Genomic DNA, 16,219 nt, shown 5'->3' with positions numbered 1-16,219 from the left:
ATCTAAGATAATAGAAACTTCTAAAATGTGGATTAAAGAAATGTAAGTTAGGTTGCTAAAAAGTGGAACTGTGTTTCTCTTCCAAGCCCACTTCCCCAGTACAAATTAAAACCACAATGAGATACCACCTCATACCAGTCAAAATGGCTAAGATTAACAAGTCAGGAAACAACAGATGTTGGTGAGGATGCAGAAAAAGGGAACCCTCTCATACTGTTGGGGGGAATGCAAGCTGGTGCAGCCACTCTGGAAAACAGGGTGGAGGTTCCTCAAGAAGTTGAAAATAGAACTACCCTATGACCCAGCAATTGCACTACTGGGTATTTTCCCCCGAAGATACGAATGCAGTGATCCGAAGGGGCACCTAGCCCCCATGTTTAGAGCAGCAACGTCTGCTGTACTAAGAAAGGGAGACTGTGTTGCACAGGATGCTTAAGATGCTTTGATGTATTTCTTCCTTCCCCTTCCTTCTCCTGCTTTCTCTTGCCTCTTTGCAGAGAGTATTGTGGTGTATGTAGAGGCACTAACCTTTGATCTGTTGTGCGTGAGGCTTCCTTCTACTGTAGGATCATTTATGATAGGCTAAATTAGCCTTGGATCAGAATCTCTGATTTACTTCTTGATTCTCAGCTTCATCACTGGGCTCTGAAATGTGTCTGCTCCCGCTGCCCTCCCCAGTTCAGCTGGTGATAGCAGTGATGTATGTCATTGGTTTGCTTCTTCTCTGAGGCCTCAAATATTTGCACACGTGTGCAGTTCAATTAAAAAAATGCTGTTTAGGGGGAGATGCCTATGATTTGTGTCAATGTTATACATGATATTTTTCCCCAACATGAATTGCCTTAGGGCAAAAATGGCATTTTGTTGAGAAAACACAATTTTCTCTCCTCAATGGATTTCACTGTAAGTCATTTGTTTGGTTGTGTACATAATTTCATGGATATCTTATTTGTGCAGTGTGTCACGTTACTACTTGAATCCTTTTAAATAACAATATAAGATCCAAAGTGTCCATTTATTAAAAAGATCATGCAAGTTGTCCTGGGTTTCAGTGTCTCTTTGTCCTGAATATTCGAACGGTCATTTTACTTCAGTCTTCCCTCTGCAATGAAATAGCGACTGTTTACTTACTGATAAAGGACTCCGCCTTCTGAAATTACCGAGAGAGAAACAGTAAATTTAAAAATTAAAAAATGGCTGTAAGACTGAAACCAACCTCATCAAAATCTTAAAAACCAACAGGCTCGCAGTTACAACTAAAATCTGCAAAACAATCACAGACCTGGGCTTACAAACAGAATTTTCCATACACTGTTCATTCTGTGATCATTTGATATTCAGATTCCATTTCCCTAGTGACTTAAAATCTTCCTAAAGCATTTTAACAGCTTATCTATATATCCTAGCTTCCCTTTGGAGCCCTCACTGAGTTTTCCTCTCTTGGAGATCACATTTATTTGTGTACATGATTTGAGTGAAAGCAAATCCAATAAGACTCCAGTTGAAACAAACGTATTTTTGGCACCTCAATACTGAAATTATGTATGCAAATTGGAGATGGTCCAAAGAACAGCCAAGAGAATGATGAAGGGAATGGAGTACTTGGCTAAGGAAGAAATGTAAGGCTTCTAAATGTCCCAGAGTGGGTAAACAACAAAAAAGGAACATAACAGCTCATAAATATTTAAAAGGTGTAAACATCAAATATGGCTAGGGATGATTAATTCTGGACAAGGGCACAGAGTTAGTTCTGATTATATCATTGTAAAGAAAGGGGGGACAAAAGAAGAGAAAAGAAAGGATACGCTTAGTATCATTTTGAAACATGAAACATTATTAATGCAAAATATTCTAGCATCTAATAGAATCTTATCACTTTTGAATATCCCATTTCAAAAGATGTTGAGAAATTAACACTTAATTATGCAAAAGAAGAGAACTTTTTTCTGAAGAAGTTAATTTTACTTATCTTTCACTTAGACTTTCTTTTTTTTAAATGATATAATTAATTAATTAATTTAAAAGAGTGTGAGCAAGGAGAGGAGGAGAGGGACAGAGGATCTCAATCATACTTGGACTTCTGAATTGGGGCTTGATCTCATGACCCTGAGATCATGACCTATGCCAAAATCAAGAGTCAGATACTTAACCAACTAAGTGCCTTACCACTTAGACTTTCTTGAGAAAGTTTTCTTTCCATTTTGCAGAATACTCTTTCCACAAAACCTCATGCTTCTACTTCCTAGTGGTCTTAAAGTGAATTAGCCATATGCCAATGATGAGACCAGGTCCCACTTAGCTAGGTAAGGAAATCAGAGAGAGGAGACTTAAGGGAACATTAAAATTTATCAAAAACCAAGTCTGAGACTAAAAACTCCTAAGAAGATTGTCTACATTATAGAACTTAGAAAAGCAAGCCTGGAATTTAGCATAGAAGATGCCCAAGGCAGCCAGATGCAGAAGAATGAAACTGGGGGCGCCTGGGTGGCTCAGGTCATGATCCCAGTGTCCTGGGCTCGAGCCCCGCTTCAGCCTACTTCCTCCTCTCTCTCTCTCTCTCTCTGCCTGCCTCTCTGCCTACTTGTGATCTCTGCCTGTCAAATAAATAAATAAAATCTTAAAAAAGAAGAAGAAGAAGAAGAAGAAGGTTGTAACTGGACCATTTCCTTAAACTATACACAAAAATAAACTCAAAATGGATGAAAAGACCTAACTGTGAGACAGGAATCCATCAAAATCCTAGAAGAGAACACAAGCAGCAACCTCTCTGACCTCAGCCACAGCAACTTCTGGCTAGACACGTCTCCAAACGCAATGGAAACAAAAGCAGAAATGAGCTCCTGGGACTCCATCAAGATAAAAAGCTTTTGCACAGTGAGTAAACAGTCAATAAAAATAAAAGAAAACCGACAGAATGGGAGAAGATAATTTGTAATGTTTTATCAAATAAAGGGTTAGTATCAAAAATTTATAAAGAACTTACCAAATTCAACACTCAAAACCAAATAATCCAGTCAAGAAATGGGCAGAAGACATGAACAGACATGTCTTCAAAGAAGACATACAAATGGCCAACAGATACATGAAAAACTGTTCAGCATCAATCAGCATCAGGGAAATACAAATCAAAACCACAATGAGATACCACCTCACATCGGTCAAAGTAACTAAAATTAACAAGACAGGAGACTATGAATGTTGGTGAGGATGTGGAGAAAGGGGAACACTTCCTACACTGCTGGCAGGAATGCAAGCTGGTACAACCGCTCTGGAAAACAGCATACAGGTTCCTCATAAAGTTAAAAATTGAGCTACCTTATGACCCAGCAATCGCACTACTGGGTATTTACCCAAAAGATACAAATGTCATGATCCAAAAGAGCACCACCCCCCAATGTTTATAGCAGCAATGTCCACAATAGCCAAACTACGGAAAGAGCCCACCCAGATGTCCACCCACAGATGAATGGGTAAAGAAGTGGTGTGTATACGTATGTATATGCACACACAAACACACACAGGAACATTACTCAGCCTTCAAAAAAATGAAATTTACCATTTGCAACGACATGGATGGAACTAGAGGGTATTATGCTAAGCGAAATAAGTCAGTCAGAGAAAGACAATTACATTATGTAGAATTTAAGAAACAAAACAGAGGATCATAGAGGAAAATAGGGAAAAATAAAACAAGATAAAATCAGAGAGGGAGACAAACCAAAAGAGACTCAATCACAAGAAACAAACTGAGTGTTCCTGGAGGGGAGAAGGATGGGGGAATGGGGCAACCAGGCGGTGGGCATTAAGGAGGGCATGTGATGTAATGGGCACAGGATATTATATATAACTGATGAATCACTGAACCCTATCTCTGAAACTAATAATATATATATGTTAATTAATTGAATGTAAATAAAATAAAATATAAACAAATAAAAAATTTTTAAAAAGCAATTTAAAAAAAAAAGATGTCCCAGGAGTAATCTATCAGGATAATGTTACCCTCCCTTCATTCTTCCTCTCCTTTCTTTCTGCTCCCATCTTTATAAAGCATCTAGTATATGCTGGGTTCAATGTTCAGGGTTAACAATGCAAATACGTATTTGAACTGGACATTGCCCTCAAAGACATATTCATAAGACAAATATGTAAACAGTTAATTGCAACTGAGCTGAGGGCATATAAACACAATTAAAACAAGACAGGTAGGATCAGCCATGTGAGTTGCATTCGCAGGGTAATAGGGTTCTCCAGAGAAACACGACAAACAGGATATACAGATAGATACAAAGAAATTTATTGTATAAAGGAGTTGGCTCACATGATATGATGGAAGCTGAGAAATCCCATGATCTGTTGTCTACAAGCTAGAGAACCAACAAAGCCAATGGTGCAATTCAATATGATTCCAAAGGCTCAAGAACCAAGTCAGGCCAGAAGAGGGGCAACCCAGCTCAGAGAACAAATTCACGCTTCTCCTGCCTTTTTGTTCTACTCAGATCCTCAATGACTTGGATGGTGACTACTCAGATTGGTGAGGGAGATCTTCTTTATTCAGCCTACCAATTCAAAAGGCTAATGTCCTGTGGAAACTGACTCACAGACACACCCAAAAATAATGTTGTACCAGCTGTCTGGGAATCCCTTAGCCCCCGTCAAGCCGACAGATAATTCACCACCATATGCAGTGTCTACAGCACACTGCACTGCGAACATTTCAAAAATGAAAGGTTGTTATATCTTGTCCTCTCCAGAGTATAGGAGCCAAGCCCTGACATAACTAAACATGTGAGTGGTCTCTGACAGTGGATCTGGTGCCACTGGAAAATAATCAACACCTTTATGGAAATTTCACAGGCCAGCAAGGGGAGGCAGCTATAATCTTCTCTCACATAATAGCACTTTGCTAAGACAAATTAAAACACTACTCTCTCTCTCTTACCTCCTAGGGCATGCAGCCTCGTCTCTGATATAATAGAACCCACCAGAGCCCATAAATCAGTGGGAGGAGCAGTGTGTAGCGATAAGCACCATCAACCAGTCTCAGCAGGTGACCCAAGGTGACACCCCATATTTAACAAAGCCCATATTTTTTGTGTGACCTTCTGCTACAAAAATACAGTCTCTGTCATTCAACTGCTTAAGCCTTCTTTAAGATGTATGGATAATATTATCTTGGGATAAATTATATATAGATACAACAACTGAAATGCATAGGTGAACTTAATCTGCTATGCACAAACTCAAATTCATAAAATTTCTAACACTTAAATTGTAGATTGTGTTATGATAAATAAAGATAAATCTCTGTGTTGAAAAACAACAATAAGGACAAAATTCATATTTATTATTATTTATTTATTATTACAGTCTAATCAGAGCCCGGAAATAATTTCACTTTTTTTTTTTTAATTTTTGAGAGGCTCTTTGGAAGGGAGGGGAAAACTCCAAATGAAAAATTTTCAGAAGAAAATTGATGCTTGAATGTGTGTGGAAGGGGAGAGGAGATGTCCAAGGACTACAACTCTATAAACGCTTCCTGGAAAATACAAAAGATGAATTTCTCAAACACCCCAAAGAAAACTGATGGCAAGAGAACTGCTTTTATAGAACTAAGTAATAATTTGACCAGACATCAAGAAAAACACAAGAAAACGATGTATTTCAATAAAATAAGGAGTGAACTGTTAAGAGTATACAGATGTTTTGCAGGTTGCCATCCATTTTCATGATGTCAAAAGACACAATTATTAGTACATCATGACACAACCACAATTAAGATTTCTCATAGTAGTATGATAACAACTTTTTAAAAAAAATTATGCCCTAGACATTATATTTCATCCTTTAATTTCTGACAAGACTTATGTAGGTTTCTTGTGAATTAGAAATTTATTTAGGATGAGATCATGAAGTGTTTTAACACAACAATGTACCCCTCATTACCAATCATCATCAAAAGATCTGATTAATCCGATTTCAAGAAAGGTTTTCTCCAAGAATATGAGTGTATATTGGAAATGCTTTTTAATCATCTAGTAGACCTGCAGATCAAACAGAATTGGAAACCCCGTGCAGGGTAGCCCTCTTGGAGCCAGACCCAAAGGAAGGATCTAAATATAGTGGAGGGACAAAACCACTCCAGTGCATGAGACAAAGAGACCATATTTATTCAAAGCACACACACATAGAGTTCCCTCATAGACTTATTCTTGGAGTAGCCCTCCATTCATTTGGAAAGCTTCTCCTGGTTACCAGGCAATAAGTACCAGCAATAAGTTACCAGGCTAACACAGACTCAGAGTCAAGGTGTTTTCATCTGTTTCCACATTATTTTCACCTGTTTCTTCATTATTTCATAGTTACTAAGATCCTAGTTACAAACAGCATATAGAAAGATTCTGCATGCACCAGATAATATCTTAATTCTTCAGGAGTATACAGTCTATTAGTAATGATATGTGCTCTCAAGAAAATAAGAATATCATTCTTTCATTCATGTCATCTGGGAAAAAATTACCTTTTTTCTTTAATCACTTGTCTTTAAAAACTCATAATGATACTAATTATTGACATTTACCAAACAATATTATGGACTAACCACAGTGCTACTAAGTGTTACCAAAATAATCCAACTTAACCTGTACCTATAGGCAATTATAATTATTATTATTTCAATTTTATGAACTAGAAATGGAGGTTTAAAAGGGCTGAAATAGCTTCCCTATAACCACATCACTGTTTGTCTGGCCCTGGAAAGTGGATTTTTCTCACTCCTCCAGACTCTTTGAAATTAGTTACAATTCAGCCTAGTACTGCACAAAGAATTTGAAAACAAAAAAACAAAAAAACAAAAAACCTCCAAAGGAGGATTCAGGTCAGATTTCACAATGATCCAAATCCAAGGGACAGTTACTAAAGCCGAAAGCCCTTTGGACCATGAAGGGGTGAGCTCTGTTTAACCGATGAAAATACAGCTTTTCTCACTAAAACTTCAAGCCTCCTAAGAAGCCGACCTTCTCAGATCCCAATGGTGAAATTCATTTTCTATGAAAAATGACGTTTAGGTAAATACCAGGATTCAACCTTCAAATATGCCAAGAGGTCAGCTCACCGAAAAATAACTTTTAGTTAAGGATTTTGCCCTTTCAAAAATAAGCCAGCATTTTAATGAACCTTAACAACAACCACCACCATCCTCACATGTTATATACCTGTCTATACTCTCTGTCCCTCCCTCAGGCTACACTCTTCTATCATGCTTTGCAATAATTAAATGCATTCAAAAATGCATAAAGCAAATAATTAGAAAAACATCCTTACTGGTAAGTTAAGTTCCCCTTAGTTGCACTAGGGTATGTCTCCAGTATTAAGACAGGGTCATTGTTTGCAGTTTTAGAGCACCTAGAGATAGATTTGAAAGTTGAAATTATGGAGATAATTTCCATCCAAAAAAAAAAAAAAGACCACTTTTAGGGGCTCCTGGGTAGCTCAGTCAGTTAAGTGGCTGACTCTTGATTTTGACTCAGGTCATGAGCTCAGGTTACTGGGATGGAGCTCTGTATAGGGGTCCACGCTCAGCTGGGACTCTGCTTGAGGATTCTCTCTCTCCCTCTCCTCCCTGTGCCCCGAACCACTTGCACACACCCATGCTCTGTCTCTTTCCAAAATAAATAAATATTCCTTAAAAAAAAAAAACTTTTAAAAACACTTTTAAATTCATGTTTATCTTTTCTCAGTTAAAAAAATATTGGTTTAATTTTTCTTTCTCTCTACCCCCCCAAAAAAATTCCCAAATGCCTGAACAATAACACTGTTCTGTTGCTATAAAAAGACATCCTACAGATTCTTATCTATGAATGAATGAACCAGAGAGGACAGAGATGCAGAAAGCAGCCACATAATTACACTTCTCATTGAAAAAAGTTACTGACATGTCTTCTCTCACAAATTCAAGTATTTTGCAACAGGCCACAGTATACAGGAATTTCTACTTGGCACTCTTCCATGACCTGTTCTTCGTAACAGCCACTAGCTTTTGTCTGAGGCTGTAACCAATGTGTCAACATACAACAGTAGAGCCTAAAACGATGAGTGCTCTCTCAGGAAGCTCTCTCCAAGACCAGAACTCAATGAATTACACAGTTAACATAAGCCTTAACTTCAAGAGACCATCGCTCACCCAGGTGTGCTAATTCCAAGGCGCCCATCTCTTTAAAAAATCAACAAAGGAATAAGAGAAGTGTTTCAGCCAATACACACAATTCCTTTACTGTTAATTCCTGGATGATTTGAGGATTGGCTCTCAATCCCTAAAAGATTGCTTATAAGCCTTTTTTCAGATGCCGTTCTGTTGAGCATAAGGACAGTCAAAAAAGTCAAAGAACTGGCTTTGCATACCAGTTGTCATAGCTTAACGAGCATCATTCAGAAGAGCTAAATTCTATCCGGTAATTCTAACTCATTCTGATAGAAATTACTAATTAAAGATAATTATAAAACTACAATATTTTTGGCTCTACAAAAGAGAAGAATGGTTAAAATACCCAAGCAACTCAATTCCCTTTCTTTGCATTATTTGACAGTATCTTTGGCCTTCATCCAAAACTATTGCCAAAAAGTTATAAACAGATTGTAACCCTTCACACAGAACTTCACACCAATACACTGAAAAACAAATTCTACCCTGGCAAGCATAAGAATAGTCCCTACTGCTGTCCAGTTGACCAAGTGACACACTGCACAGACTGTGCCCTGTCTACTTCGGTTTAGTGACCTCATTGCAAACCCTTTAGGCCTACTTTTGACACCATTATTATTTGCATTATTGTAACACAGAGAATTGTTTACGGAAGACTAACAATGCATAAAACAACATTTACTATGGCTCGTAGTCGATAGGTCCATGGCACACATTGCTACAGTATTCCTGCATTTATTGAGTTCTACAGGCTAACAGAAGAGTTTGACCTTACTAGAGGAGCACAAAAAATCACCATCAGTTTGTTGTGTCCAGCATCTTCTATGTATTACAGCCGTCATTCAAAAGGGAAAGGAAGAAATGAAATATTTCCCCATGTTGATTACGAATGGGATCTGCTGATGTCCTGCCCCACTGACTGAGGCTGAACTTAAATGATGTGATGTAGAAGTCCTCTATCTATCCCAGTGATAAGGAATGTCGCACGTCAGGTATATTGTATAGCCAGGGAGCCATGTTTATAGTTCCAATATTAAATCTCTCTGAGACGTCTCTCTGAAACCCATCCATGTCATACAGCTTCTGCAGGGGGCTCTTCCCAATGGCTCCCACCTTCTTAACACTCTCAGGGACACCCATGACAACAGGGATCAGTGCCCGTGCTGAATTAGCCACTCTCTCACTGAGCATTTTCAAGACTGTTGTTTGGCATTAGGGATGAAGACTGTAGCTACTGATCAGACTTATTTGTATGCTCACAGCAACAGCATATGCCTGCTGAGCTCTCATCTGCTTCATTCGACTTTGGTTGAGAAAGCATTCCCATTAATCATGGATATAAGTTCTTTGTAACTAATCCCGTCACTGTGTGTGTGGGGGGGGGGGCGTTGGTGAATATAAAGGATTATCTCTTATTATTAGGTCTTGCATTATTTTGTTACATGTATATGATCTCTAAAATGGGGTACACAGACAATCCTTTAGAATGCAACACTTTTATATATATGTGTGTATATACACATATATATTTGAAATTATAACATATATTAAAACCTTTATGTTGACATTAAAATAATTATATATACATCTATGAGTGTACATGCTATTTTAAAAATCATCTTATCTCACTTCTAATTTTTGCTTCCTTTTCTGTTTTCTTATAGTAATATTTAGTATACTCTGTGTCTGGACAATTGAGATATGCGTACACTGGAGGTATAGGCTCAAACATCTTAAGTGATAAGGGTATGCACACACACACAATCATACAGTAGTCTAAGAAAAAGTCCTTCTCATTTTACTTTCATGGCATTTAGCAGGATATATAATTCTTTGAATTTCTTTAATCTACAAGACTTCATCCTTTCTCCCACCATCATTGACAGATAGCAATATCTTATTTTCTATTTTTAGCAAATAGTTGTTTGTTTCTTTTTCCAAAATCCCTAAGTTTCCTCTACTTAAGAGATTTGAATAAACACACCTACGAAATGCAAAAGGGGGAATAAATAGAAAAACTGATGGGAAAATCTAAAGAATATTGAAGTACATTAAAGCAAAATGGGTCTTTGGGCTATTGTTGGTTGCTTGCTTTTTTACTGAGCGATGAAAAAAGCATGAGTGAAAAAAATATATAAATACACAGCGCAGATATATCAAATTAAACTGCACTCACTTAAGGAATCAAAACACGGAAAGAAAGAGAAAGCATGCTAGGGGGAGAAATGGAACTTCCTCAAAAGCAAAAGGCATTAAAGGTGGGAGTGTGGGGGCACCTGGGTGGCTCAGTTTGTTAAGCGACTGCCTTCAGCTCAGGTCATGATCCTGGAGTCCCAGGATCAAGTCCCACACCAGGCTTCCTACTCAGCAGGGGTCTTCTCGCTCTGACCCTCCTGCGCTCTCTCTCACTTTTTCTCTCTCAAGTAAATAAAATATTTTTTAAAAAAAATTATTAAAAAAAAAGTGGGAAAGTGGATGAGGCTGGCCCACTCAGTGAACAGCATGCCTGTGGCAACAGCTCTGAATCAGGTAAACTCAGGTCCGCAAGCCTTCCTAATATGGACATCTTACTGCCGGGGTTATTCAGTATTTGAAAATAGTGTTTTCCACACAATGTGGCCCCTGAAAGCAAACCCATGACTTCAGCAGGTGCTTAGCAAAAGAAGTGGTGGTCTCTTCCAATCCTGGAGGAAAAGCTGGCTGCATAAGAATTATTTGGAGATAATATACCACTTTTCTACATGGTCCCTTCCTAGCATATTTCTAAGGTGAATTCTCTTTACTTACTGAATTTACAACATATTACATGTAAATTGCAAAGGCATTCTAGACAAAATTAACTAAGGACCAAATGGCTGTCATAATATTCTTACTAGTTTTCACTCTGTATTTTTTTTTTTCACTCTGTATTTTACACAATGAATCTTGAGTTCAATGAAGGCACATTTCGACTGTTACTGTAACCCCAGGGTCACTGCCTGGCGCCATAATGAAGCTTAATAAATACATTTTGGGTGAATTAATAATTGAATGTATGAAAGCTACACATACCAAAAAGAAAAAAAAAATAGCACTAACTCACAGTTACTCAGTCTGACAGTCACGGGTGTGACTGTCACAACACCATTTGGGGAGGAGTCACCACCCTACCAACGCTGTGCCTTTCCAAAGGGACACTGTAACACAGAGAAAAAAGAGACAGAGAAGCTGAAAATAAAGTGAGTGTGTCCTTCCTCCCCGTGTGACTTCAGGCTAATGACATAACCTTTTGGAATGTCAATGGTCTTATGAGTAAATAAGGGATAATGGTATCTATCTTGCAGGATAGGTTTGAAGGATAAGGACTAGCTTGTATAAAATGCTTAATTCAGGGCAGGGATCTAGAAGGGCAGTAACCAGAGAGGCAGCACAGATCCCTGTTACCACCCAGAGGCAGTCAAGGAGGCTGGGAAGAGCCCTTGATCAGACATCACTGAAACTCAGCCAATGGGGCGAAACCATACTGCGCAACTGGTGACACAGGAGCCTTGATAAAGTCTCTATAAGCCAAGTGTGCGAGCAATTACAGGTCTTATTCTCATAAGACAGAAAAGGATTCCTTCAATGTTTTTCAAGCTTGTGAGTTCCTTAAGCCCGGCGTGGGGGGGGGGGGGTAAATTCTTTAATTTTTGCCTCCCTGTACTCAAGCACAGTGGCTGTCATAGTGTCAAATATTGGTTGCTTCATAAATGTACATTGAATGAAAATACCTATTCTGTATGTTTGTGTTGTGTGTGTGTGTGTGTGTGTGTGTGTACAGTATATGTATGTATTTGGAATCAAGAGTGGCTATGTTTTCTATTTTTATTTTACTTTATTTTAAAAACGTACCTAATCTCAATTAATCTTCAAAATACTGGAGATGGTTTAGTGATTTTAAGCAGACTGAGAGCACCTCAGCTTTCAGTCAATATTTGGGTCAATAGTCTTAAAAAATAAGGATTGAACACACCTCTCATTCTCTCATCAACAAGCATGTGCCCGGCAGGAATGAGCTCTTGATTCAAATCGTTGAAGTCCATATGCTCAAAATGTGTACCAAGATGCTCAATTTGATTCTTTTGAATGAATATAGTATCTTTTAGAAAGAAAATGACATATGATGCATATAATATTCCTTACAATATAAGCTGGTCATACAGTAAAAATGAGCAGACAACAGAAATTCTTCAATATGCTTAACATAAAATGATGCACAATAAAGTAAGAATTGGGAAAACTAAATCAACAGCAAAAGTTGCTTTGGACAATTATTTATAAGCAAATCCTTATACAAGCAATATGAAAATGCTAAATTTTGCACTATATATTAACTAACTAGAATTTAAATAAAAACTTGGGGAAAAATATTGAGTTTGTTCCTATGAATATATTTGAAGGACTACTCTGAAAGAAAATAGACCCTGATAGTTCTGATCACTATTTCAGCATGTGTTTACCCAAACAATACTGACCCCCTACTAAGGGTCATATATGACTTTTCTTCTAACATTCATTGAAGACTTACTTTGTGTTGCACGTTGTACCAAATAATCTATCTGTTATTCACAAGTGCCCTCTAAGTTAGGTAGGACTGACTCTAATTTTATAGACGATGCACTGAATTCAAATAGATTAGGGAGCCTGTACAAGGTCATGATGAGAGCAAGTGGCAAGGTCATGATGGGAACCTGTCCACGTAACTGGAAGCTCATGGCTTTCTCTACACTAGCCTGACTTCCTTATTCCACCATTCATGTAATATACCTTGAGTTTGAGAAAAGGACTACATGGAAGTTATTTTTTTTATGTTTTTAAATAAATTAAAAAATATATATACTTTTTGAAGTCATACATTTATCTCTCATAAGGAGGCTAAAGCATCATGTAGAGAAATTTGCAAAGAAAATTTCAGGGCAAGTCAGAAGACCATGTGAATTTTATTGCTAGCTCTATCATTAACACTGCTTATTAACAGTAAGTTTCTTAATCAGTTTAGGTCTCAGTAGCCTCATTTAAAACATGAGAATGCTGACAATTATTTTTTAGTTTCTTTTTGCCTTAAAAGTTTATGACTACAGTAAAGCGGTGCCTGGTGACTCAGTCAGTTAAGCAGCCAACTCTTGCTTTTGGCACAGGTGGTGATCGCAGGGTCCTGGGATGGAGCCTTGTATTGGGCTCCATGCTCAGTGGAGAGTCTGCTTGAGATTCTCCCTCTCCCTTTGCCCCTCTCCCGCTCATGTGTGCTTGAGCACTCTCTTTCTCTCTCTCAAATAAATAAGGAAATCCTAAAAAAAAAAAAAAAAAAAAAGCTTGCGATTACAGGAAAAAATTGCTCTGATAATGGAGCTTAAAAAGTGTAGGGCAAATAAAATATTAGAGAAGGTGGGGTCATCGACGTTTATACAAGGGAAGACTAAATGATTAGAAATCCAAACTGTGGAAAGATGAATACACAAAACAAATAGATCAAAATGAATAAAATCTTAAAGATACAGATGAGGTGAATATGATTAAGTTTTCTATGACCTTGGACTTTCATAACTTGAAGGAGGAAAGATTCCCTCAGAAATAAATTGAGAGTAAATCATATACAATAGAATTCTATTACCATGACGGGTCATAAATGTCAAAGAAATACCTAGCTTCCGGAAAGGTTGAGACCTATTTTTGGCAAGTGAACTCAGAGTTTATTAACAGAGAGCAGAGTTGGGGCGACTGGGTGGCTCTGTGGAGTAAGCCTCTACAGGGTCCTGGGATCAAGCCCCACATTGGGCTCTCTGCTCACCGGGGAGCCTGCTTCCCCTTATCTCTCTCTCTGTCTTCCTCTCTGCCTATTTGTGATCCCTGTCAAATCAATAAATAAAATCTTAAAAAAAAAAAGAGCAGGGTTTGTACCCTACTTTAAGAGTATTTGAGACTGCCATTTGAGAACATCAGCGAGAACCAATGCACCTCTCAAGAACCCTTCCCTTCTCTGTGGATGGCTGACCTCTTAGAAGGACCTGGATTTGACCAATGCTATCGATTACACGCCAGAACTTTGGAGTTTTGAGCCAGTCCCAGTGTGCAGCACCCAGGGGTGATCAAAAAAAAGCTTTTTTGAATGAATGAGCTCGGCCACTTCCTAGCTATGTCACCTTGGGAAAATTATGCAACTCCTCATTTTCTCTGCAATCAACTGTGGGCAGAATTTATTCTGAGAGGTGAGGATCAATGTGACTAATCCCCTACAGGAATCCCTCTCAGAGAGGAAGTTTTCTCATCAGAGTTTATGGCAGTTTGTTATAGCAAAGTACCAGCAGTAGAGCAGGTCCTGAGGTCACAGGCCACATCTACAAAGCACAGGCCCCTCATGGTACCATCTCTAGTCTTCCAACCATGAGTACTGCAATCAACCCTGGAGAGGCAAGATTCCACCCCATTACCTAGTCTAACCACAAAGCTTGGACTAGAGGCCAGAGTCCCTCCTATGTACCTGCTCATCCCATTTATCACTTGCTGTGTGATAGGTAGGAACATTCTCCATTTTCTTTGTTCTGTCGATGGTGCTGCATCAAATGAAATTGTGTTTGAAATGGTTTTGAGGGGCGCCTGGGTGGCTCAGTTGGTTAAGCGACTGCCTCTGGCTCAGGTCATGAAATGGTTTTGAAAGTAGTAAGCAAAAATGTCAATGTTTTATGTCAAGAATAAATTAAATAGATAATCTTTTTGATCTCAAACAGGATCCAGCTCTGATCTTATATTCCTTTCTAATGCAACTGTAGATTGTCTCCCCCAGGAAGTACAAATGTCCATAACAAATCTGCAATTCTCGACACGACTGACAGAGGACCACCTTGCTTTTGTAGATGATCCAAAACGTATGGGATGATAATCTCATATATCAGAAAAGCAAAGCTCTCCTTTTGACTAAAGCCTGATCAAACCAGGTGGTAGTGGACAAGCTAATACCAAGGTCAGGCTCATTTAGTCATGGTAAAAGGATACATTTATGTGGGGCTTACTGTATGCCAGGCACTGCTCTGTTTTATATTTTATGAATTCAGTTTATCCTTACAGCACTATGAGGTAGACACTTTTTGTTTTTAAGTTCCTCCTGTTAAAGATAAGAAGACAATGAGGCACAATGAATTTACATATTGCCTAGGATTACAAAACCAGCTTTATAACTGCCATAGTCTTAAATACTGCCAAAGGTATTGTCACAGCATCAGAACATTTTTAAACCAGTTCTTGCTCTTTAGGGCTGCAAATTTAGTGACCTGAGGCGAAGACAGAGACTTTACCCACTGAGCCACCCAGGTACCCCTATTTTCATATTTTCAATCATGATTAAAGAATGGAATTCCCAGTCATTAAAACTCATACTAAAGTACATATGAAAACTGCCTGAAACTCTTTGAGGCACATTTAGGTATGAAAACAAGTTAATATCGCTATTATTAGGACTTTCTGTCTGAAAGCATCGTACAAGGGCATCTTTGTTCATTCATTCAAGTATTTATTACTTGACTACTCTGTGTCCGGCACTGTGGTCAAGGCCCGCCCATGAATGGAGAGCCCTGTGTCCCTGAAATAAGAACTTGTCCAAACAAATCCTATCCCAGGATATTATTCCCAGTTTCTCTCTTGAACCATTCCACCTGCTGCTCTGGTCAGAGTATTTGCTCAAACAGCTTTCAACCATGGTTGTTGCCGCATTGTCCTATGGACCTTAGAATCCCCGCCTTCCTCTCTTCCCCAAAGCACACATAGGGCTACACTCTCTAACTCTTCCTCAAAAGAAGGCTAAGTTTCTATACTCCGTATACAGTCCTAATATTTTTCAGTACTGTCTGTATTTTAGTATCGATAGCTACAATAACAATAATGCAGTGGTCTCACACCACAGGGAACCTTAGGAGACAAATGATTTTCAAGTGGTTTTACTATTCCACCCATGAGAAACTCAATTTTTTTTTTTTTTTACTTACGATGTCATATGAGAAAGGCTTTGAA

At 38.3% G+C, this 16,219-nt stretch overlaps 1 protein-coding gene across 10 annotated transcripts in view; it reads right to left on the bottom strand.

Annotated features, from left to right (window-relative positions):
• Positions 1-16,219, bottom strand: part of CHL1 (cell adhesion molecule L1 like) — a 216,662-nt gene that overhangs the window by 160,838 nt on the left and 39,605 nt on the right. Inside the window, exon 2 of one of the 10 annotated variants that reach the window (XM_045991782.1) lies at positions 11,283-11,376. The exons of the other annotated variants lie outside the window; for them this stretch is intronic. The gene's annotated coding sequence lies outside the window, so the exon portion shown is untranslated. The remainder of the gene's footprint in view (positions 1-11,282; positions 11,377-16,219) is intronic. 10 annotated transcript variants of the gene reach the window in all.

This window comes from Meles meles, chromosome 20 (assembly GCF_922984935.1).
Source record: "Meles meles chromosome 20, mMelMel3.1 paternal haplotype, whole genome shotgun sequence".
NCBI lineage: Eukaryota > Metazoa > Chordata > Mammalia > Carnivora > Mustelidae > Meles > Meles meles.
Note: the sequence above shows the minus strand (reverse complement) of the source record. Positions and strands in the feature narration are given on the sequence as shown.